The 24,161-nt window shown below is 48.9% G+C and overlaps 1 protein-coding gene and 1 non-coding gene across 3 annotated transcripts in view; one reads left to right on the forward strand and one right to left on the reverse strand.

Moving 5' to 3' along the window:
- Positions 1 to 24,161, reverse strand: part of LOC126284389 (tau-tubulin kinase homolog Asator-like) — a 556,186-nt gene that overhangs the window by 483,567 nt on the left and 48,458 nt on the right. The gene's annotated exons all lie outside the window — the stretch shown is intronic.
- Trnas-cga (transfer RNA serine (anticodon CGA)) lies at positions 16,384 to 16,458 on the forward strand. The gene has a single exon. It is a non-coding gene; the product is annotated as a tRNA-Ser (tRNA).

Genomic DNA, 24,161 nt, shown 5'->3' on the forward strand with positions numbered 1-24,161 from the left:
GAATGCAACAGTTTCACAGTCGCACGGTTTTCCCTGTGCTCTGTCAAAACATATGTTTTTATCGTTTTCATACAACGTCCCAATACTACGGTGCAGTTACCTCGCATCGGACAGACGGACAGATAATAATTGTCTGAAAATAAAAAGTTAAACTTTTCGATCTAGGGAAGATGTGAACCAAGGACCTTTCAGTCCGCAGCTCCTCACGCTAACCACGGGACCACGGCGCTCCTGAACTCAGACGATCCTTGATGTTGCCTATGTTGCGCATGGACTACTCGGTTTGTATGTTTTGCTTATTTTTTTCATAGTTCCACACAACGTCTTCCTGTTTTCTCGATCGATCTGTGTTCAAGGCCTATCCACTGTGCCAACGTATAACTAAATCTGAGTGGGGTGCGATGGGGAGGTTCCCTTGTAAGAGATCTATTCGGCAAGTAAGGTCCGTATGCAGCTTTCTAAGATAGCAGCTGATCTTGTCCTCTGTGCAAGATTAAACTATTACGTATTACTGCATCAAGCGGTGTAGTCTCTCAATGCCTTGTTGCGTGCTAATGGCTGTATTTCGATCTTCGTTGCACTATCGAAAGTGGTTTCCAATTTTTCGTTTAGTAATACCGGGTTATCAAAAAGTCAGTATAAATTTGAAAACTTAATAAATCACGCAATAATGTAGATAGAGAGGTAAAAATTGACACATATGCTTAGAATGACATGGGGTTTTATTAGAATAAAAAAACAAAGTTCACAAAATGTCTGACAGATGGCGTTGGACAGCAAAACGTCAGTGACTGCGCAGGACAATCGTCTATAAAAGGATCTGTAATGAGAGAGAGAATCCATCGGCGGTATTCCACAAGATTACCGCCCTTCGATTGTGCAGTTTCCGCACTAATCGAAACGCTAGGGTTTCAGGTGCCAGCCAGCCAGCCAGCCGAGCAGCAGCGATCCAGCCGTGCAGTAGCAGTCCAGCCGTGCAGCATCAGCAGCAGCAGCAGTAGCAGCGGTCCCGGCCAGTAGCAGCGGTCCAGCCGGCAGCAGCGGTCCAGCCCTCCCTCAGCGGCGGTCCAGCCAGCCAGCCGGCCAGTCAGCCGGCCAGCCAGCCGGCCAGCCAGCCCTCCAGCAGCAGCAGCAGCAGCGTCGGCCTCGTCTGCGGCAGCAGCAGCAGCAGCTGCGGCAGCATTCCTGCCAGCCGTCGTCGGCGTCAGCGCCAGCGCCAGCGCCAGCAGCTAGGGACTTCATCCGGCTTCTTCTTTCGTCTTCGTCTCCGTCTGTTCCCTGTTTTTTCGTCGTCATGTCAGACCCTATCACCACTACGACCACTACCACCACAGCCATAGTTTACACTTCCCCCTCTGCCGCTACCACCACCATTACATGGTGTGCCCAGTCTCACCCCCCTCTTTCCATCCTTACTCTCCCTTCGCCCTCGCTCTTTGTCGCCCCGTCTACAGCTTCTTCCTCCCGCTCCTCTCCCTCTGATCCTTTCCCCCCACTCCCCCAGCCTGTCACTGCAGCTCCAGCTAAGGTGGGCCACTGCCCATGCCCCATACTGCCCATCGCCTTCGCCATCACCGCCGCCGCCGTCGCCATGGCCGTCGCCTTCACCGTCACCGTCACCATCTCCGGCGCCGACTGCTGCATCCACGCTGGGACCTGCCCCTTCCCGCCATCTCCCTATAGCTCCCGTCCCTCACCCACCCTTCTGCTGCCGTTAAACGCCCTAGTGGCACCACCACCTCCTCCACTCCCCAAAAGGCCCCGCCCTGTCCACCTCCCCCCCCACCACCAGGATGCCATGGATGTCTCCCCGTCTGGCCCTGCTCCCGCCGCCTCCTCCTCCACCTCCCCCCCTCTTTATGCAAATACCTCCTCTCCCATCCTGATCCTTCCCTTCTTGAGGCCCAGAATCTCTCCCTCCTCCTCCGCCAACACTTCCCTGGTACTCCCATCTCTCTCCTCACTCCCAGACGGGATTCCATTCTCATTTCCTCCCCCAGCCTCCCCGTCACCCAGTTTGGCCCCCATGCTTCCCTCACCCCTGCTCCTTCTCCATCTCCCACCCGCCAACCCCAAACCCCGCTTCGCCCGCCGACCCTCACTGCCATGATCACTCAGCTCAGTTCGTCGATCACGGAGGAAGAGGTGTTGGCGGAGCTCAAGGCCCATTCCACGCTGGAGGTGTGGGCGGTCCGCCGCATTTTCAACTCGGCCGGCCCCACCCGCCTTATGTGGGTTTTCTCTGAGGACGCCCCCTCCATTGACCGTATCCTGAAGGAGGGTGCCCTCCACTTCCACCAGCGCTACAAGGTCGACCCTTCCCGTTCCCCTCCTCAATCCCTGCGCTGCCAGAGGTGTCTGCACTATAATGCACACCCGACAGCCGAGTACCGCGAGGCTCCCACCTGCCCGCATTGTAGACAAGCGCACTTCCTCTGGCAGTGCCCTAACCTCCAATCCCCTCCCTCTTGCAATACCTGCATATGCCCCATCCCACCTACTCCCAAAACTGTAAAGCCCGACCCCCTCCGACCACTCCTGAACTCACCGTACCTGTCTGTCCTCTGGATGCCCCCACCCCTCCTGGCAATTCCCTTCATCCCCCCCTCCCCAACCGCTGAGGACATCATCAGGTTCCTCACCATTGTCCTACAAAACGTCCACCCTTTCCAGCGCCCTCACACCCTCCAACAGGTCTCCCTCGCCGCCCGTTCCATTTTCCACTTGAAAATTTATGCCACCTACTCCAACAACCTGGCCCATTTCACCTTCTCCCGTCTTGACACCCTTGTCTAAATCCCTGTCATGGCGGGACAGCACCGTATCCTTTTCAACAACATCTGCTCCCTTCCTGCCATCAAGAACCTCTTCCTGCACACTCTTGCCACCCACCGTGTGGATGCCTTACTCCTCAATGAAACTTTCCTCCAAACCTATCACACCATCCACACATCGCCCTACCTCCTTCACCTCTCCGATAATCCCCTCCCGATTGCGCATGGCGGACTTGCCATTGGTCACCACCGCCAGATCCCAGTTCGGCTCCAACCTCTCCTTCCCGACCCCACCGAACACCTGATCCTTAGTCTCTTCTTCCCCAGCCTTACCGTCACCTGCGCCACCATCTACGTCCGCCCTAACGTCCCTATTCCCTTCGACTTCCTCTGCCACATTGACCGTACCTTCTCCTCCTATGTGATCGCCGCCGACCTCAACATCCATAGTTGTTCTGCCGCCCAGTTACGGCGGTGGCATTGGTTCCTCTCCTCCCTTCAAGGCGATCTCATTCCAAACCCTTAGCACACCCATCCAGTATCCAACTCCATTCCTGATATTATCCTTTCCTACTCTAACCTCCTTGGCAGCATAACGGTGGATGTCCTGGAGCCTATTGGTAGCGACCATCTCCCTGTCCTCCTCACCATTTCAGACGGTCGTCGCCCCCGCTCCGACTCTCGTAATGACCCTCCCCCAAAGTTTGTCCATGATTACTCCCGTGCCGACTGGAATGCCTACCGGGATAACCTTTCTACCCAGGTTGATACCCATCCCTTCAACTACCACCACCCTGCTGATGTAACCCATGCCGCCTGCTTTCTCCAGCAGGCCTTGTCTGAGGCCGTAGAGGCCCATGTCCCTACTGTCGCCATCCACACCCACCGTCCTACTTTACCCCCACAGGCCGTCCTCCTCCTCCGTGAATCCCCCCGTCTCTACAGTGCCTTCCTCCGCGCGCATGACCCAGACACACTCCAACGCCACCGGCAACTCCAGCGACACATTCGAAATTTTCTTGCGGCTAAGAAACGCCGGGACTGGCGACAGATACGCACCTGTTTAAATGCTACCCTGCCTATAAACTCGTCCAAGTTTTGGTCAGCCTTCCGTCGTCTTACCAGAACTAAACCCTCCCCCTACTATCCTCTTTTCCATGAAGATCACCCATTCCCTGGTACCCTTAGTATGGCCAATCACTTTGCCTCTTAACTCTCCAATGTCTTTTCCATCCCTGATGATCCCCAGTTCGATTACTCTGGTGGTGGTTGTTGGGATGTTTAAGGGGGATTAAACAGCTAAGGTCATCAGTCCCCCATCGATTACTCTCTCTTCCTGGATGTCCACGAACGAACTGACACCTCTGTCCCTCCACTCGCACCTGGTTTCCAATACTTGGACAACATTGCACACACGGAACTCAATGCCCCTCTCACTACACAGGATCTCATTGCTACACTCCGCACGAAACGCAGCACCGCTCCTGGTCACGATCGTGTCATCTACCGTCACCTTTGTGAAGCTCCTGTCTCTTTCCTCTCCACCCTGTCCATGCTCTACAATGTAGTCCTGTCCACCGGTTACTACCCCGACCTGTGGAAAACCTCCCGTATCCTGATGTTCCTTAAACCTGGTAAACTGCCGTCCGCCGTCTCCTCCTACCATCCCATCAGCCTTACCTCGGTCTTCAGCAAGGTCCTGGAATCTATCCCCACCCGCCGCATCCACCAGCATCTCCGCCAGCACCGCCTCCTTCCCGTTACCCAGTGTGGCTTTCGGCCATCCTTCTCTTCTGACGTCCTTCTCCTTCACCTCACTCATCTCCTTTCCGAACAGATTAATTCCCGTCGCTCCGCAATCTTCCTCTCCCTGGACCTCAAATGTGCTTATGACTGCATATGGCATTCCGGTTTCCTCTTCAAGCGCCAAACCTTCGCCCTTCCCATTAATTACGTCCGTCTGATCGGCTCCTGCCAACATCCTTCCTACGTCACCATCCATAACACGGAATCCTACACCTTTTTTTCCCTCCGCAGGTGTGCCCCAAGGCTCCGTCCTCTCCCCCCTTCTGTACCTTTTACATACGGCAGACATGCCACCGCCGTCACCCCCCATCCACGTTCTCCAGTTTGCCGATGACACCGCCTTCCTTGCCCTTGCCCCCACCCTGCAGCATTCCCAACACCTTCTCCAATCCCATCTTGACTGGTTCGCCGCTTGGTGCAACTAGTAGTTGCTCAAGGACAATCCCTCCAAAACCCAGGCGATCATTGTAGGCAAAACCACCCCCTCCTTCCGCCTCCTTGATTTCTATCTCACCGTCTATGGCCGTCCTATCGCCCTCACCCCCACCCTTAAGTACCTTGGCGTCACCCTCGACCGTCGACTCTCCTGGACCCCCCATCTCCAAACAATCCAAGCCAAGGCACACTTCCGACTCTGTCTCCTCAAGCTCCTTTCCGGCAGCACATGGGGTCTGCACCCCTCCACCATACTCCACACCTATAAATCCCTCATCCGCCCTATCCTTTATTATGCCCACATGGCGTGGATCTCCGCCCACCTACCTTTTATAAATACCTCCAAATCCTTGACCGCCATGCTCTCCGCCTTGCCTATCGCATCTGTCTCCCCTCCCCCACACGGATCCTGTACAATCTCATACCATTCCCCCACCTCCTCCTTTTCCTTGAGAGGATACAGATCCTGTACACCTCCCGCAAACTCGATCCTCCTCACCCACTTGTCTCGCCCATCCTCTCCCTCCCCCGCCCAATGCCGCGCCTGTATTACCCACATCCCACCTGGTCTCTATCTCTCCACCCTCCTTACCCTCCCAGGGTGGTTTCCGGCAGCTCCCCCTCCCTGATGATGTCCTCCTCCCCTCCATCTACCCCTCCTATCAACTTTGATCCTCCCTCCCTCTTCCTCTGTCTGTTCCTTTGGGCACCCTCCCTCCCTCCTCCCTTTCTCCCCACCCCTCCCCTGGGCTTCCCCTCCCCTGTCCCTCACCCCCTCCTCCCATCTCCTCATCCATTGGCATCTTTGTTCTCCCCTCTCCACCCTCTCCCCCCCTCACCTTTCTACCCCTCTTGGCAGGTCCCCGGACTCGCACACGCTAGGTGGACTTTCACGCACCAGAGATCATCGCCATCTGTGTCTCGTGTGTGTGACGTCGTTTTGTGTTTTTCGTGTCCGCCGTCACGCTTCTACGTTCACTTGTGCCGTCGGATTCATCAGTGTTCTGTGTGCCGTGTCAACGTGTTTTCAGTGTCGTTATCGTCGAGTGTGAACGGCTCCGTGTTTTTTTTGTGTATCTGTGACCACTATTTTTTAGCCCGTCACTATGTTCATTCTGTTTATCCAACCTGTGTTCTGTCATTGTCAAAACTATGGCTGAAGAGCGGCGTAGAAAGCCGCTGACAGCCTACCTGTTTGTATAGGTATTAAAATAACAATAAAGGAAAAAAAAGAGAGAGAATCAGATGCGCCAGCAGTCGCAGCACGTTGACGTTACCTGAAAAAGCGCTTTTAGTGAATCTGTATTATGAGAATGGGGAATGTGCTAGTTCAGCGTCACGATCCTGTCGCCATAGGAAGGGGATTCGAACGGGTAAAGGTCCGTTGTCAAATGCAGCCGTGGCGAGAATGATTTAGAAGTTCGAAGCCACGGGTTGTTTAGACGATAACCCTGTATTGGCCGACCGAGCACAAGGTGTAGTGCTGCTGCGACAGTTCAGGAAGAAATGGAGACTGTAGCGGGTTCGCTAGCGCAGTAGCACGTCGCACCGGCATTCCATACACTACTGTTTGGTTGGCACTCGGTGCGCCTAGGTCCCTGTGGGCCAACTGGTCGACGAAACACCTCAGCCCGAGAACAGTCCAAACAGTGCTGCTCATCAAGTGTCTCGTGTGACGCCTCGTCTCGACGGAGATCGTCGACTGTATCCCGTTACAAACGAACCGATTTACTGGTTTCACGTGCCCTTTGGACAGAGCGGTCCCAAATTAGTATAGCGTGATACTCTACATCGTTATGTAGTGACAGTAATACTAAAACAGAAAGGATAACCAGTACTCTACCAGCTACTGAGAAGCGCTTCTGGATGGCGGTAGCTAACAAAAATGGTTGAAATGGCTCTGAGCACTATGGGACTTAACTGCTGAGGTCTTCAGTCCCCTACAACTTAGAACTACTGCAACCTAACTAACCTAAGGACATCACACACATCCATGCCCGAGGCAGGATTCGAACCTGCGGCCGTAGCGCGCGGTAGCTATGGACACAGAAGCAGTGCAGTGAAGTCGACAGGGGATGTCGCATGAAACATGTGATAATCAGTACTTGTTTGGGCTGACTCCAGTTACTCACCACAAAAGCGAAACTGTAGAGTTTGCTGAAACACCAGAGAAACCCATGTGATAACTCTCAAGACATCCACGCGGTATATAGTCTACGTATGAGTGTTTGCGTGTGAAATATACACTCCTGGAAATTAAAATAAGAACACCGTGAATTCATTGTCCCAGGAAGGGGAAACTTTATTGACACATTCCTGGGGTCAGATACATCACATGATCACACTGACAGAACCACAGGCACATAGACACAGGCAACAGAGCATGCACAATGTCGGCACTAGTACAGTGTACATCCACCTTTTGCAGCAATGCAGGCTGCTATTCTCCCATGGAGACGATCGTAGAGATGCTGGATGTAGTCCTGTGGAACGGCTTGCCATGCCATTTCCACCTGGCGCCTCAGTTGGACCAGCGTTCGTGCTGGACGTGCAGACCGCGTGAGACGACGCTTCATCCAGTCCCAAACATGCTCAATGGGGGACAGATCCGGAGATCTTGCTGGCCAGGGTAGTTGACTTACAACTTCTAGAGCACGTTGGGTGGCACGGGATACATGCGGACGGGATACGGTCTAGGAATGGTATAACGATGGGTTCGATGACGGTTTGGATGTACCGTGCACTATTCAGTGTCCCCTCGACGATCACCAGAGGTGTACGGCCAGTGTAGGAGATCGCTCCCCACACCATGATGCCGGGTGTTGGCCCTGTGTGCCTCGGTCGTATGCAGTCCTGATTGTGGCGCTCACCTGCACGGCGCCAAACACGCATACGACCATCATTGGCACCAAGGCAGAAGCGACTCTCATCGCTGAAGACGACACGTCTCCATTCACGCCTGTCGCGACACCACTGGAGGCGGGCTGCACGATGTTGGGGCGTGAGCGGAAGACGGCCTAACGGTGTGCGGGACCGTAGCCCAGCTTCATGGAGACGGTTGCGAATGGTCCTCGCCGATACCCCAGGAGCAACAGTGTCCCTAATTTGCTGGGAAGTGGCGGTGCGGTCCCCTACGGCACTGCGTAGGATCCTACGGTCTTGGCGTGCATCCGTGCGTCGCTGCGGTCCGGTCCCAGGTGCACTTGCACCTTCCGCCGACCACTGGCGACAACATCGATGTACTGTGGAGACCTCACGCCCCACGTGTTGAGCAATTCGGCGGTACGTCCACCCTGCCTCCCGCATGCCCACTATACGCCCTCGCTCAAAGTCCGTCAACTGCACATACGGTTCACGTCCACGCTGTCGCGGCATGCTACCAGTGTTAAAGACTGCGATGGAGCTCCGTATGCCACGGCAAACTGGCTGACACTGACGGCGGCGGTGCACAAATGCTGCGCAGCTAGCGCCATTCGACGGCCAACACCGCGGTTCGTGGTGTGTCCGCTGTGCTGTGCGTGTGATCATTGCTTGTACAGCCCTCTCGCAGTGTCCGGAGCAAGTATGGTGGGTCTGACACACCGGTGTCAATGTGTTCTTTTTTCCATTTCCAGGAGTGTATGTCACATACGAGCATGTGGAAGAGGGGTGGACTGTAAGATAACATGAAGTTTTCTGATCATCAATTCTTGGACGTTTAAATGTGACGTTTCTCAAAACTGCAGCAGCATCCATTTGAGAAGGTTTGTCAGTAATTCCCGCACTGTCGAAACCGCTGAGCTTTCGCCGGTGGTTACGCAAAGTGGGCGGCGTCGGTAGCAGGGCCCGTGGCTCAGTGTGTCGGCGAGGCGTGTGGGCGGCGGCTGCCCTCTCCATTATTCAGCTGCCACGATCCGCCGCCTTCGGCAGGCGGCACGTACCGGGACGCCCTGCCGCCGCGGCAGGGATTCACGCCGATGCTGAGGAAGAAACATCTTGTTCGAATCATTCACAACTAATAACACTGCTCGACGCTGTGGGTCCCATACCGATTTCGACAAACAGCAGATACTCAACATGTGAGAAGAAGCGCAGCACGAGTTGTCCCAGGAGTGTTCGATTCATGGCTGTGCATCACACAAATGCCGAAAACTGCACGCACATTCAGGTGCTTGAGGTATGTGCACAGACTTACCTTCTCCATTCCAACCACCACGGATACCGAGAACATCGGTCATGCAAAACGCAACTTGCACTTTTCCCCCTTGACATACTGAAAGAAATGGATAAGGCAGTCAGGTAGGTGTAGTATTTCTTGACTTAATAAAAGCATCTGACTGACACTCTAAGAAAAAAAAAAGATCCACGATGAAGGAATTATCGGAATGAGACGATCTACTTGTGCAGGTCAAACAAATGACTATATTGTGAGAAAAATTGGATTTTTTTCCCAAGAGAACGAGCTTCACAAATTTAACAAATCAATGACGCGTTAGTTCACCTCTGGCCTTTACGCTTGTCACTGATTGAAAAAAATTGACGGATTTCTTCGTCAGGGATATCGTGCCAAATTCTGTACATTTGGCGCGTTAGATTGTAAAAATCCCGACCTGGTTGAAGAGCGCTACCCGTAGTGCTTCGAAAGTTCTCAGTTTGGGAGTGAACCGGCTACCTTGCTGACCAAGATAAGCAGAAGAAATTCTCACCGTGTGTGGGCGGGCTTCTGATCGGGTAGTGTACAATGTTACTACCGGAGGGCTCCACAGCGGCACGGCTCGATTTTTTCACAAGCCAGAGGAGTCAATATGTCTGGGATGGTGCAATGTCTCCTAAATAATACAGAGTTTCTCTTTCAAACTTCTCACATTTCAAAGGCCAAGGAAAAACTTTAAGAGAAAGGAAATTATGTCCCTAGTCTACCAACATATGCTTGTTACGCTAGAGACGCAGCAAGTGTTACCGTTGAATGACATTATGCACAGACTAAATTGGTGTTTGTATTTTAACTTCTGATTCCGCCAAGATTATTTGATCGTCTTCAAACAGGAGTGTACTTTCAGCTTCATTATTAAGCTAACAATGGTGCAATACTTTTACGACTTGGTCTATATACATACATATTAAACAGCTTTCTCTCAGTCCCTGAGAGATGGTTTTCTCAAACCTTCTTCCTTTTTGTTCTTTGATTTTGTTGTGCATGTATCTATTCTCAATCACACTGAAGTGTACCGTTCTTTTCTAAATTTCTCATATGCGATAAAGGCTGTAAGTGTGTGATGATTTTATTCTCTATGTTTTTCGATAATTTTGCAGACTGGAAAAGCAGTACCCAGGCATGATCTTCTCATCAGAAATCCACTCTGTTCTTCTGCAAGAAACGTCTCTGAAATTATCTTTACTCTATTTGTTGTTAGTTTCGCATACATCTCGCACCTAGAGTTCAAAAGACTCTACCATACATTCTGCGGTCCCCTCCTTTAAATAATGGCGTAACAATTGCAGTTTACCTATTTGTTTGGTTTGTTACTATATTCGGAACAAGTATTTACAAAGTTCAGTAGCTTTAATAGTAACGATTGCCACGTACGTGTTCATTCTTCGCTGAAAGCCACCAGACTATTTAGAGCGATGGGGCTGAAGCCGATCGACAAGTGGGAAATGAAATGTGTGTGCCAGCGGCTGACTGAGGAAGCACTAGGGGGTTCTTTCTAAGCCCAAATCCCCTTCGTCCGTGCCAATAGTTCAGCCGGTATAGTTCATGAAAAATGCTGTTCTTCCTGTACCAGTAACTAGGAGCGATGTTGCAAGTGGCGGCTGTTAATAACCGAGTATCAACATCTGAGTGAGGCTCGCTTACTGCTCACAAAGCACACTAACGATACTCACTCGTCCTCCACTTCCTGGAAGTAAAAATAAATACACCGGCGTTATCGTTGCCTGGGAGAGCTAAAGGTCAACCGAGTGTTAGTGCAGACCACTATTGGCTCACAAAAGGTCAGAGACCAAACGGGAGGTCGAAATTTTTTACTACGGAGCTTCTGTTTCCGTGACCTGGAGCTGAGGGAAGACAGCTAAACTGGAAGTAAGTCACACGTGGACGCTACACCTAAGAGCTGAGAAACGCGAGTCAAAAAATGTACTCACCAGAAAAATCCGTTGTCATCGGCTTCAGCTGCTAGCAGACCTACTTTACTTTTCCTCTAATAATCGACGTGTACTCCTAATCAGTTTTCGTAACGATCAGTTTTCGTAACGTTGCAGCAGCTTCTCGAACCACTGTACGCGGAATTTCTCCACCTGACAGTTGAACCAGCTGACAGCAGAAGTCTTCAGTTCTACGTTGTCTTCAACCAGACGTCCAACGACCCGTTGTTTCAAATGCAAGGAAAGGACACCGCGGCTGCGTGCGAAGCCGGCAGTGTACGGCGTGTGGTCAGAAAGGCCCCATCGGAACTGTCGGATCCTGGCCACGCTGCGAGCAACGGAGTAGGACTGCCCATCTTCGGTCCCAGTCTGCTACATCCGAGCTTTCCCGTCACAACAGTCAGTGCGTCCAACATGAGGAAACTGGTTGACCTGACTACCAATCTCCAATCTAGATCAGATCACAGTTTTCGGTCCACTTCTTGCACGGCTTAATCGGCAAGCAACATCACTCTCCATCGAATATATTTATGCCGTCACTTTTGAAACCTGATCCCGATTGTCTAGCGTTTCTTCCTCTCATTAATGTAGCCCCGTAAACGAATTTGAGCAGGTATGCATCTTGAGCATAGAAAAATCGAATTACAGCACGCACTTCCAAATTGGCGGAAGCAACGATTTTCGAAGCCGCCGCTGTCTTCTTTTCCACTCAGTCGAATGACTGCTGAATCCAAACAATGCCTCCTCTCGATTCGTAAACGATTGATAGATGACGATGCGTTCGTGAAAATTTGTTCTGAGCTGCTAACGAATACGATTCGTAGTTTCTCCCTCTGGAAAGAAGTACTAATATTGAGTCTCCTGGCGGCTAATCATAGCGGTGACTTGTAGGGCTTGAAACGGAAATATCATTTACCATAAACGCTTTGTGGTCATAGCAAATTTTAATTCCAGCTGAGAACAACGCATGTCTTCCAAAAGTATAAGTTTCATTAAGAAACACTTAATGCATTCAGTAACGCGTCGTGACTGAGTCGAAACCAGTTGCGTGCATAAAACTATAACACAGTTGCCAACAAGAGTGTTTTATTTCAACAAATATTGAAAACCATCGTTGGATTCTCACACCAATTCCTTCATTCTTTTTCCAGCAGCATACTCTCCGCACCTTCTACTTATTTCCACATCGACATATCTATGACCCGAGCAGAAGTTTTTTATTGAAGATTTCCTTCGCTTGTGCTGATCTACGCCTGATATCTTCATTGCTTCGATCGTCCTGTGTCCGCTTGCTTTCGACACGGGATGATTTTGCTGAAAGGGGCGAACTATAGGCAAGGATCCCAGTGACGATAGTCAGAAAAGGTCATGCGGTTGAAAAATGGGTTCCAAAAAAGGTTGAAGGTTGAGGTCTGTGACAGTGAACCAGGTATCAATAGCCGGCATGTGATAAGCTGAGCCCTCTGCACGGCGACCCCCACTGTGCGTATCACTTGCAGTGCACACCTACGGAGTTGCCTCCTCAGCGACAGTTCTGTCACTCGTTCGTCGCACAGTTCACCGCGGTGTGGCAGCGAGGTATCAGCATCGGTTCAGCCTCAGCGTGTGGGCGGGGATTACTGGCGACTGCCTCGTGAGATCCGACATCCTTACACAGCACCTCGAAGGCGATAGGGATCTGCATTGCCTGTGGGTTAGCCTACGTCCCCTGCTGGGACACTTGCCTTTGGGTGTACGGAGGGTATTCTAGTTCCTATACGACAGTATGACAGCTCCAGACTTGAGCGTGTAGCTAAAAACACACGCAGAAAATTCCCACTTGATTACTCTGTTCTGATGTGTGCTTTCGATCACTGTATCATACACCTTCAAAGATCTTTCGTGTCCACGTTTAAATGGGTGTACTTCCCTTAAAATGCATTTATGGTCATATGCCCTTCGGACCTTTTTTTGCTCCTTATCCGCCCAGGAATCGTTTCCTGAATCGTATCCATTCAGCAAAATTATTACTGTGTAGTTTTGATTCTCATATTAGTGAAATGAATAAAGCCATTAAAATTGGGGCAGGAATGACGCTATTCAAAGCAGGAGGCCCATGGCTAACAGTTGTGCTCAATACTCAAACCATGTTACTCGTCGTATAGCTGACACGAATGTTCATAGCAGCACAATGATCGAACGTAACAGTTCAACGACCCGTCGACGTCGCAGTCACTAGAAGCGGAATTCTCATGTGAAGTGTCAGTTACGTGCGTGCAGGCAGCTAAATTCTATCGACGTCTTTTCTGGGTACCAGTGGCGAATTATTGGAAATACGAATACAAATTTGGCCTGATAAACGCGTCGAATAGGTTGTAAAATAGGACTGATTTGCTGGCGCCTCCTTTCGTAAGCGGAATTTTCCTTAACAAGGCTGCAGCCGGATTTGGAGAGAACTCCAACTGAACTCCGATCCGTTCACCTGTCCGGAGTTTCGCTACTCCCGGAACGGTCGTTCATTAGCGCCTCCTCCTCTTTCAGCGCCAAGAGATCTCGTTAAACCTGAGCGCCTGTGGGACACTTTGAAAAGACCTGCTGGCGCCGTCTTCGATCTGTCGGTGTGGAGCTCTTCGTGGCCACCAGTTCAGAATGGAGGCTGTCGAGTGATGCTCGCATACCGGATGAAGCAGGCGCCCCAGTAACATCAGACGGTGTTTGCTTGCTTCACTGGGACGTCTGACAATCCTTTTCCTCCGTCAGCATCTGGACTGCCACATAATAACATTCACACAATGTTCACTGTCATGTAGTTCTTACCTATACTCGCCTTTCGAGCTGAAGCCAGAAACGCGTACAAACGAGTTGCATTCGTGTTTGTAATTGTGACGCTGGAAGGAATTTTCGTCGCAAGGATTTGGACAGGTCGGTGAGGAGAGGTTTTTGTCTTTGAGTTCCTAATGAACAAACTGGTAAAAGACACTGGACTTGGCGACTTGCAAACCTAAGGTGTGGTACAGATACGTCGATGACACTTTTGCGTGGAGCCATCGTGAAGAACAGCTCGGTGACTTCCTAAGACACTTGAACAGCTTCCATGCCAACATAAAATTTACCATGGAAGTAGAAAATGACAAAAAACTGCCATTTCTGGGTGTGCTGATCACAACGTATGGCGAAAACCCCGGGACACAAAGCGTGTACCGAAAACCGATACACAAATTGTCAAACCACCACCCGAGCCAAAAAAAAAGAGACATTATTAATACGCTCGTAACGCGAGCAGGACGAATATGAGGACCGCAGCACCTCAGACACGAAATGCAACACCTGGAAAGTGTTCTGAGGAGCAATGGGTACTTCACAAATTATATTGGAAGTTTAACAGAGCCAAACACTCGGCGAAGTAAGGAATCAGAAAAAGAAATGTCGGGTACGGCCTTTCTGCCATACATTCCCAGAGTGACGGACAGAATCGCCCTATATAGCGCAAACACGGCGTAAAGACGATTTTCAAAAAAAAGATCGGCAAAGGAGGAAAGGGACCCATTTTCAATGTCGGGAATATACCGTATACCAGGCACATGCGGAAAAGTTTATGTTGGAATGACTGGACGGTTAATCAACACCAGGATCAAAGAACATAAGAGACATTGCAGGTTGGGGCAGGTGGAGAAACCGGCCGTGGCAGAGCACGCACTGAGTGAGACCGACCACGTAATAAAATTCGCCGACACGGATGTTCTGGTTGTAGAGAAGCACTACCACACGCCATTGTTCAGAGAAGCTGTAGAAATACAAAAACACGCGAACAGTTTGAACAAGAAAGAGGAAAGCCTTAAGGTCAACGGATCTGGCTTTCCGTACTGCAGCGAACGACCGTCGCAGGTAGCAAGAGGAGAACCGCACCGGAAATGACCGCGGAGAAGCCCTCGGACGTTGGCGCGCCAGGTACATATAATCTGCGTCCACGAGCTCGGCTCCAGTTCACCACCGGCAACGGAGGGTGAAGCTTTGACAATGCCAGCCACTCGTGCTGGCGAAACGCCAGTAAAATCATTATGTGAACGTCGGCCGAAGAACCCGAGACAGAAGCCAATAGGCAGTTTGTAAAAAGACTGCTTGCTGCACACCACAGGTTGCATGTAAAATATGTAATTGATGGTCTAGTATCCGGACGCTGAGCCCACCGTCAAAGGCATATTCACTGGTGTGCACTTCAGGACGAAGGTAACTTTCGCGTGGAGTGTCCCTGCCAAGTAACGTAGCACGATAAAACTAGGGCCATCCACACAAAAAAGGCCTACGATGTAGTAAATAAGATGACTGAAAGAAATACACAATGAGACGAACAGAAATGACACTTTTGTTCAAAGTAGATAGTTACACTGAAGACAGCGCGACTCATCGTGGTCCCCTGGATATTAGAGAAGGCGGGACTGGGTTCTTACTGGTTCGTGATGGCCACTTACGGCAGCGCATGCTGTGCGACTTGCACCCACGTTGGCCACGACGTGATGAAGAGTTCTCGAGGCAGCGCGTCCATTCCTTCACCAGTGCGGCTGGGAAGTGCTAGACGGTCGTCGGTGCGAACGGGATTCTCAACGGATTCCACACCTCCTCGGTGGGGTTCAAGTCGGGGAAATGGGTGGGCCAGTACACTTGGCGAATATCCTCTCGTTTCAAGAGCTCATGTTTGTGCGCAGTTAGATCAGGATGGACTGCACCACTGAAATGACCCACATTGAGAAGCGTCGGCCGGTGAGTATGCCACGTCCAAAGATATGTAGACCTGAACGCCCATGCTCACTGTGGGTGGCGTCTTTGAATAGTAATCAAAATGTCATCGGTTCCAAGTTCGAAACCCATCACCGCTTAATTTTTGATTAATAATCAGCATTGCGGGCCGAAGTCTTCTGGCATAAGAAGTCACCCTTATTCTGCCAGCGGCCTTGTCAAAGAGGGCGGAATAGCGGACAGAGATTCCGGACACTCTCTTGTCCGTGGGGTGCGAAATGGCCACTAAAGGCGGAAGATTCGGCAGTGAACAACGGCATGACGATGCAATGCAAGCCACAGCATTAAAGACACATGACTTGTATCCACAGGACATGGGGCCTGTAATTGAAGTGTCATCGTGATCTCTCCATTGGCAAAACATTCCAGGAGTGCTAGTTCTGCATGGTCCGCAGGACAGCTTCTGTAAAGTTTGGAAGGTAGGAAACGAGGTACTGGCGGAATTAAAGCTGTGGGGACGGGGAGTGAGTCGTGCTGGGGTAGCTCAGTCGGTAGAGCAATTGCCCGCGAAAGGCAAAGGTCCCGAGTTCGAGTCTCGGTCCGGCACACAGTTTTAATCTGCCAGGAAGTTTCATATCAGCGCACATCCGCTGTAAAGTGAAAATTTCATTCCTTTCCGGAATAGTTTCCCATTAGGATCCCCGGGAGGGGACTGCCAAGGGGGAGGTGACATTGAGAAAGAGATTGAATAATCAACGAAAGAAAAACGTTCTGCTAGTCGTGAGGGTAGGGAACCTAGAAAACCTGAAAAGGGAAATGCAAATGCTCAATCTAGTTATAGTAGGGGTCACTGAAGTGAAATGGAAAGAAGGCGAGGATTTTTGGTCGGACGAGTATAGGGTAATATCAACAGCTGCAGAAAATGGTATAACGGAAGTAGTTATGAATAGGAAGGAAGGGCAGAGAGTGACTTACTGTGAACAATTCAGTGCTAGAGTTCATCCACATCTACATTTATACTCCGCAAGCCACCCAACGGTGTGTGGCGGAGGGCACTTTACGTGCCACTGTCATTACCTCCCTTTCCTGTTCCAGTCATGTATGGTTCGCAGGAAGAACGACTGCCGGAAAGCCTCCGTGCACGCTCGAATCTCTCTAATTTTACATTCGTGATCTCCTCGGGAGGTATAAGTAGGGGAAGCAATATATTCGATACTTCGTCCAGAAGCGCACCCTCTCGAAACCTAGACAGCAAGCTACACCGCGATGCAGAGCGCCTCTCTTGCAGAGTCTCCCACTTTTTGTTTGCTAAACAACTCCGTAACGCTATCACGCTTACCAAATAACCCTGTGACGAGTCGAACGAGTGTTTTGTAAGCCGCCTCCTTTTTTAATGGACTACATTTTGTAAGGACTCTCTGTTGTCGATTCTGATCAGAATCGACAACAAACCGACATCGACAACGTTAGTGCAGGTATACATGCCGACGCCGCAAGCTGAAGATGAAGAGATAAAGTATATGAGGACACTGAAAGGGTAAGGAGAGATGAAAATCTAATAGTCGTGGGGGATTGGTATGCAGTTGTAGGGGAGGCAGTAGAAAATCGGGTTACTGGAGAATATGGGATTGGGATAAGGAATAAATTTTAGCTAGTAATAGCGAAGACGCTCACCAAGAATCACAAGAGTTGGATGTATACTTGAAAAAGGTCGGGTGATACGGTAAGATTTGAGTAACATTACCTCAGGCAGAGATTTCGAAATCAGATATTGGATTCTAAGGTTTACCCAGGAGCAGATATAGACTCAGATCACAATTTAGTAGTGATGAAGAGTAGGTTGAACTCTAAGCCATTAGTCACGAAGTAACAAAACGGAAAGAAGTGGGACACGGATGTACTAAGGAACAGGGAGACACGCTTGAAGTTCTCTAAGTTTGTAGATACAGCAGTGAGTAATATCTCAGTGGCAGTGCAGTTGAAGAGGAATGGACATCTCTAGAAAGGGCAATCACAGAAGTTGTGAAGAAAAACATAGGTGCAAAGAAAGTAACAGCGAAGAATCCGTAGGTACATAAGAAATACTTTAGCTGATAGGTGAAAGAAGGAAGTAAAAAAATGATCAGGGAAATTGAGCAATACAGAAATACAAGTCGCTGAAGAATGAAATAAATAAGAAGGGCAGGGCTGCATGAAAAATGTGAAGGTATCGAAAAAGAAATGATTGTCAGAAGAACTGACTCAGCGTATATGAAAGTCAAAACGACCTTTGGTGAAATTAAAAGCAAGTGTGTTAACATTAAGAGTGCAACGGGAATTCCACTGTTAAATGCAGAGGTGACAGCGGATAGGTGGGAAGAGTACATTGAAGACCTCTGATGTGATAGAAGAAGAAACAGGACTGGATTTAGAAGAGACAGGTCATCCAGTATTAGAATAAGAAGAAGCTTTGGAAAACTTAAGACCAAATAAAGGAGAATGGGTAGATAACATTGCACCAGAATTTCTAAAATCATTGGGGGAAGTGGCAACAAAACGACTATTCACGTTGGCGTGTAGAATGTATGTGTCTGGCGACATACCATCTGACTTTCGAGAAATATCATCCACAGAATTCCGAAGACTGCAAGATCTGACAAGTGTGAGTATTGTCACACAATCAACTTAACGGCTCATGCATCCAAGTAGGTGACAAGAATAACACACAGAAGAATGGAAAAGAAATAGAAGGTGTGTTAGATGACGATCAGTTTGGCATCAGGAAAGGTAAAGGGACCATAGAGGCAATTATGACGTTGCGGTTCATAATGGTAGAAAGACTACAGAAAAATCAAGAAACGTTCATAAGCTTTGTCGACCTGGAAAACGCATTCGACAATGTAAAATGGTGCAAGATGTAGAAATTACGAAAAAATAAGGGTAAACTATAGACAGAGAGACAGAGAGAGAGAGAGAGAGAGAGAGAGAGAGAGAGAGGGGCAATATACAATACGTACAAGAGTCAAGAAGGAATAATAAGAGTGGACGACCAAGAACGAGGTGCTCGGATTATATAGGATGTAAGACAGGGATGTAGTCTTTCACCCCACTGTTCAGTTTGTAAATGGAAGAAACAGTGATGGAAATAAAATAAAGGTTCAGCAGTGGAATTAAAATTCCAGGCCAAAGGATATCAACGAATAGATCGTCTGATGACATTGCTATCCTGAGTGAAAGTGGAGAAGAATTATATGATCTGTTGAACGGAATGAACAGTCTAAGTATGGATTGAGGGTAAATCGAAGAAAGATTAAAGTAATGACAAGTATCAGAAATGAGAACAGCATCAGGATTCCAGAATGAGATTTTCACTCTGCAGCGGAGTGTGCGCTGATATGAAACTTCCTGGCAGATTAAAACTGTGTGCCCGACCCAGACTCGAACTCGAACTCGGGACCGTTGCCTTTCGCGGGCAAGTGCTCTACCAACTGAACTACCGAAGCACGACTCAGGCCCGCTACTCACAGCTTTACTTCTGCCAGTATCCGTCTCCTACCTTTCAAACTTTACAGAAGCTCTTCTGCGAACCTTGCAGAACTAGCACTCCTGAAAGAAAGGATATTGCGGAGACATGGCTTAGCCACAGCCTGGGGGATGTTTCCAGAATGAGATTTTCACTCTGCAGCGGAGTGTGCGCTGATATAAAAGTTTTGAAGGTAGGAGACGGATACTGGCAGAAGTAAAGCTGTGAGTACCGGCCGCGAGTTGTGCTTCGGTAGCTCAGTTGGTAGAGAACTTGCCCGCGAAGGGAAGGTCCCGAGTTCGAGTCTCGGTCGGGCACACAGTTTTAATCTGCCAGGAAGTTTCATAGCATCAGCATTGATGGTCACGAAGTAGATGAAGTAAGGAATTCTGCTACCTAGGTAGCAAAACAACCAATGACGGACGGAGTCAGGATGACATAAGCAGCAGACTAGCATTGACAAAAAGGGCATTCCTGGCCAAGGGAAGTCTAAGTGTAACATAGGACTTAATTTGAGGAAGAAATTTTAGAGAATGTACATTTGGAGCATAGCATTTTATGGTAGTGAAATATGGACTGTAGGAAAACCGAAGCAGAAGAGGACGGAAGTATTTGAAATGTGGTGCTACAGACGAATGTTGAAAATTAGGTGGACTGATAAGGTAAGGAATGATGTTCTTCGCAGAATCGGAGAGGAAAGGAATATGTGAAAATACTGATAAGAAGGGCAGGATGATAGGACATCTGTTGAGGCGTCAGGGACTGACTTCCTTGGTACTAGAGGGAGGAGCAGAGGGAAAAAGCTGCAGAGAGTGGAATACATTCAGCAAATAATTGAGAACGTAAGTGCTATTCTGAGATGAAGAGAATGGCATCGGAGTCAGAAGACTCATAACTCAAAAAGGGAAAACGCCAATGTAACGTTATGCCACCCGACATCGTGACGCCTGGAGAACCAAAACGATCAAGTTCGACAACGCGGCTTGTCGTGTTAGGAGTTCTCAGCTCTCTCCATATGAGGATACGTCAACAGTTGTAGAACACGATTGCTATCGAGCACATGTGGGATGTGGATGGAAGACGTATTGTAGTCCTTCCACAAGCAGCGATTACCATCCAGCAGTTGGTAACTGCCGGTGGAGGAAGGCAACATCCTGCCACAGGACACCTTACCAACTCTGTGGCCAGGACGAGTGCACCTTGTAGAACATACACTACCACCCGTGATGGTCGCACACACTAGTAACAACCGTGACCCACCTTTTTTAACATCCAGGGGACCATCATAAATCGCGGTGACTTCAGTTAAAGTGTTGTCTTTGTACAAAAGTGCCATTTCTGTTCGTCTCATAGTAATTTCTTTAATCTATCTATAGTATGCTGCAGCGATTTTCTCGGTTTATGGTCGCAGTTCTCATCGAACAATGTTAACTGACGGTGACACATCATGTGAAGGTTACTTTCGTCCTTACGTTTTGCGCAGCACTTTGTCGTGCATGCCCACTATCAAATAACGTTCATTGAGTAATATCTACGAAATCAAAGTTGATGTGGGTCTCGTCATGTGACAGCTGTGAAACGCTAAACGCCACAGTTCCTGGACAGAATGGACGCTACTCACGCCTCCTTCTAGGAAGGCTAAACGACGAGTTGTTGGAGTGGCTCTGACGAATGGACGGACGTCAGCAGTTGAATCCTGGCACTGGTGACAGCCGGATGTCGGGAGGTGTGTTGAGGTCCCTAGTTGGCGTGTGACGCTTGCCACTGACACCATAGCACATACAACATAGGCTTGCTTGATGTGGAGCCAGAGTCAACAGGGACAGGAAAATTGCTGCAGCATTCTGTGGTGTCCAGCGAAGTGATCTAGCTTCCATTCAAGAGCGATGCCGTCGTGTTCGTACACGATCTGGTGGTGTAAGGTCACAGGAATCAGGTTCTCGAGGCTCAAATCTCTCTATCTGCTGGAATCGTGCTGTATGGAGTTGCCGGCCGGAGTGGCCGATCGGTGCTAGGCGCTTCAGTCTGGAACCGCGTGACAGCTACCGTCACAGGTTCGAATCCTGGCTCGGGCATGGATGTGTGTGATGTCCTTAGGTTAGTTACGTTTAAGTGGTTCTAAGTTCTAGGGGACTGATGACCTCAGATGTTAAGTCCCATAGTGCTCAGAACCATTTGTGTGGAGTTACTGGAGATGACAACAGCACTGATTTGGTATTTATTGAGAAGGGGTGGATGGACGATGATGATGATTATGTTTGGCTTGTAGGACACTCAACTACGCGGTCATACAAATTCCTAATTTGTACACAGCCCTTTTTTTATTCGCATTCCAGTCCAGTCACTGTCACAAATGATGATGATGATGAAATGATGGGGACAACACAAACACCCACCCCTCGGACAGAGAAAATCCCAAACCCTGACAAGAATCGAACCCGGGACCCTGAGATCCAGAGGCAGCAGCACTAGCCACTAGACCACGAAGTGCGGACAGGGTGGATGGACGTTTGCCAATATGTGGCAGGAATGGTAAACAATGTTGCCGTCCCATTGCTGACCATGGTACTAAATACTATTTTCCAACAGGGTAACGCAAGACTTTGCGCTGCAGTGCACATCACAAACGCCTTCAGGAGTGTACAGCTTGACCGACCTGCAGTCACTTAAAGAGGCTGTCTGCGATGCCATGGGAATACACATTCTATCTTACCAAACTCCAGCCACAAACCTTCATGAACTGACACAGCAGGCGCAGGAATGGCAAGACGTTCCTCACGATGACATTCGGAGAGAGTTTGCTTCCATACCACAACGGATACTATATGTGCCCCTGGCTGTCACTCCTCACACTGATGTTGATGACTGACATCAGTTAAGAATGGAATGAAAATTTAATCATTTTATATCCGTTACACGACAAAACGTCTACACAGAGTTTGATCAACATCAGACTGGTGCTGCTTGGCGAAATAATTCCTATTTACTCCACTGTAATTACGTACGTTTTTAAGAGGGCCACTGGCTTCTGTGGCCTTTGTTGTAAATCAAGTACACAGTGCAAGAGCTGTGCACGTACTTTCGGGAATCTCTGCGCTCTCTGGTACACTGGTGCTACTTCACTGTCACCCCTTCCTTGGCGATCTGGCCCCGTCACTGATGGTAGCAAAGGGGACGAATCCCTACTGCCCGCTGCGCAAATGTTCTGCACAGCGTAAACGAAACGGGCCACAGATAGATGCGTGGCACTCAATCCGACACAAATATTTTGCTAGGCGCACAGCCAGCTAGATCGATATCTGCGTGTCCTGTTTTATTTCTTCGTGCCACCCACTTACTGGACCATTTAGTGGCGAGCTGGGAACCAAACAAATGAGAGAGCGGCTCAAACTTAAGGGCGTATGTATCTGGACGGGGCACTGTATATACAGATCCTTTAACGCTAAGAGACTGGAAAACCCGAACATCTGTGCAACACCGCTATACAGAACGTCAACGTGGAGTCCTTCAGCTTAATATTCAGTCTAACGTCAAGGACATAGGCACCCGACACAAATTTGTGCAGACCTTTCTCATGACGCATGTCTGAAAACGTTGTGCCTTTACAGAATTTTCAACCAGTTAGTTGACATTTTCCCGGGTATTTATTGCACTGAGAATGGCCGATATGTCAAAAAATAAGCCAGACCCTTCCCGGACCACAGCTCATCTCATGGCTTCCAGGAGATTTCGCTTAGACATCTTCAGGGTCCATCATTCTCCTGTCAGCCTATAAAAAGAAGAAAATTTTACGTTTTTTTTGGTTGAAAAACTAATGAAAAATCGACGAATATATTTTGCATATTATTTATTGATTCTTGGACAACAGTTTCCGGTTTTTTAAAGAAATTCACTCATCCTTAACCCCGCCCCCAGCATCGGAGGACCTAAAGTTGCTCTCTCGAAAATAGGGTGTGTCCATGACGGATGTCCTGCAGGCTGCACATCTTATTAAAAAAAAAATAAAAAGCTCTTGTCTGTTTTTCGTCACATTTATTGCAATAACTGATGAATGAATTGAAAAATAAGCCTATTACTCCTTGCGGACATGCCGGAGGACTAAATGAGAAAAAAATGGCTCTGAGCTCTATGGGAGGTCATCAGTCCCCTAGAACTTAGAACTACTTAAACCTAACTAAGGACATAAGATATCCATGCCCGAGGCAGGATTCGAACCTGCGACGGTAGGGGTCACGCGGTTCCAGATTGTAGCGCCTAGAACCACTCGGCCATTGCGGCCGGCTAAATGAGCCAAATTTCAGAAAGATATTTATTATTGTACCACTACATTGAGATACAGTGTATTTTAATTTACTCATTAGCTTTTGCAAAAAACCTTACCCAAAACAACCGTAAAATAACTTCTTTGTTTCAAACGTACACTAGTTAATTGTTTTAAATTTCAAAATGATGTGCTATTACTCCGCGTAAAATATCCTATAGATTAAGAAAATTGTTTGATTTTTGATTTCAAAAAAGCTTTGCAACTGCAACACTTCCGTCGTGGACAGCCTCCATTTTAGAGAGAGCAACTTTTTCCCGGATTAGATGGGCTTAATGATGACTGAATTTCTAAAAAGAGTAAGATAATGTTGTCCAAGAATGAACAAATAATATGCAAAAAGTTTACATTTTATTTGCTTCATTAGTTTAAAAGTATGGCAAAAGTCACTTATTTCATAGGCTGAGGAAAATTGATCCTTAAGCTAACAAGCGAACATTATCCTGTGTTTTTTATGTGGCCTTCACATACAGCTATGCCTGTTGAG

The sequence above is a fragment of the Schistocerca gregaria genome, chromosome 8 (assembly GCF_023897955.1).
Source record: "Schistocerca gregaria isolate iqSchGreg1 chromosome 8, iqSchGreg1.2, whole genome shotgun sequence".
Classification (NCBI taxonomy): Eukaryota; Metazoa; Arthropoda; class Insecta; order Orthoptera; family Acrididae; genus Schistocerca; species Schistocerca gregaria.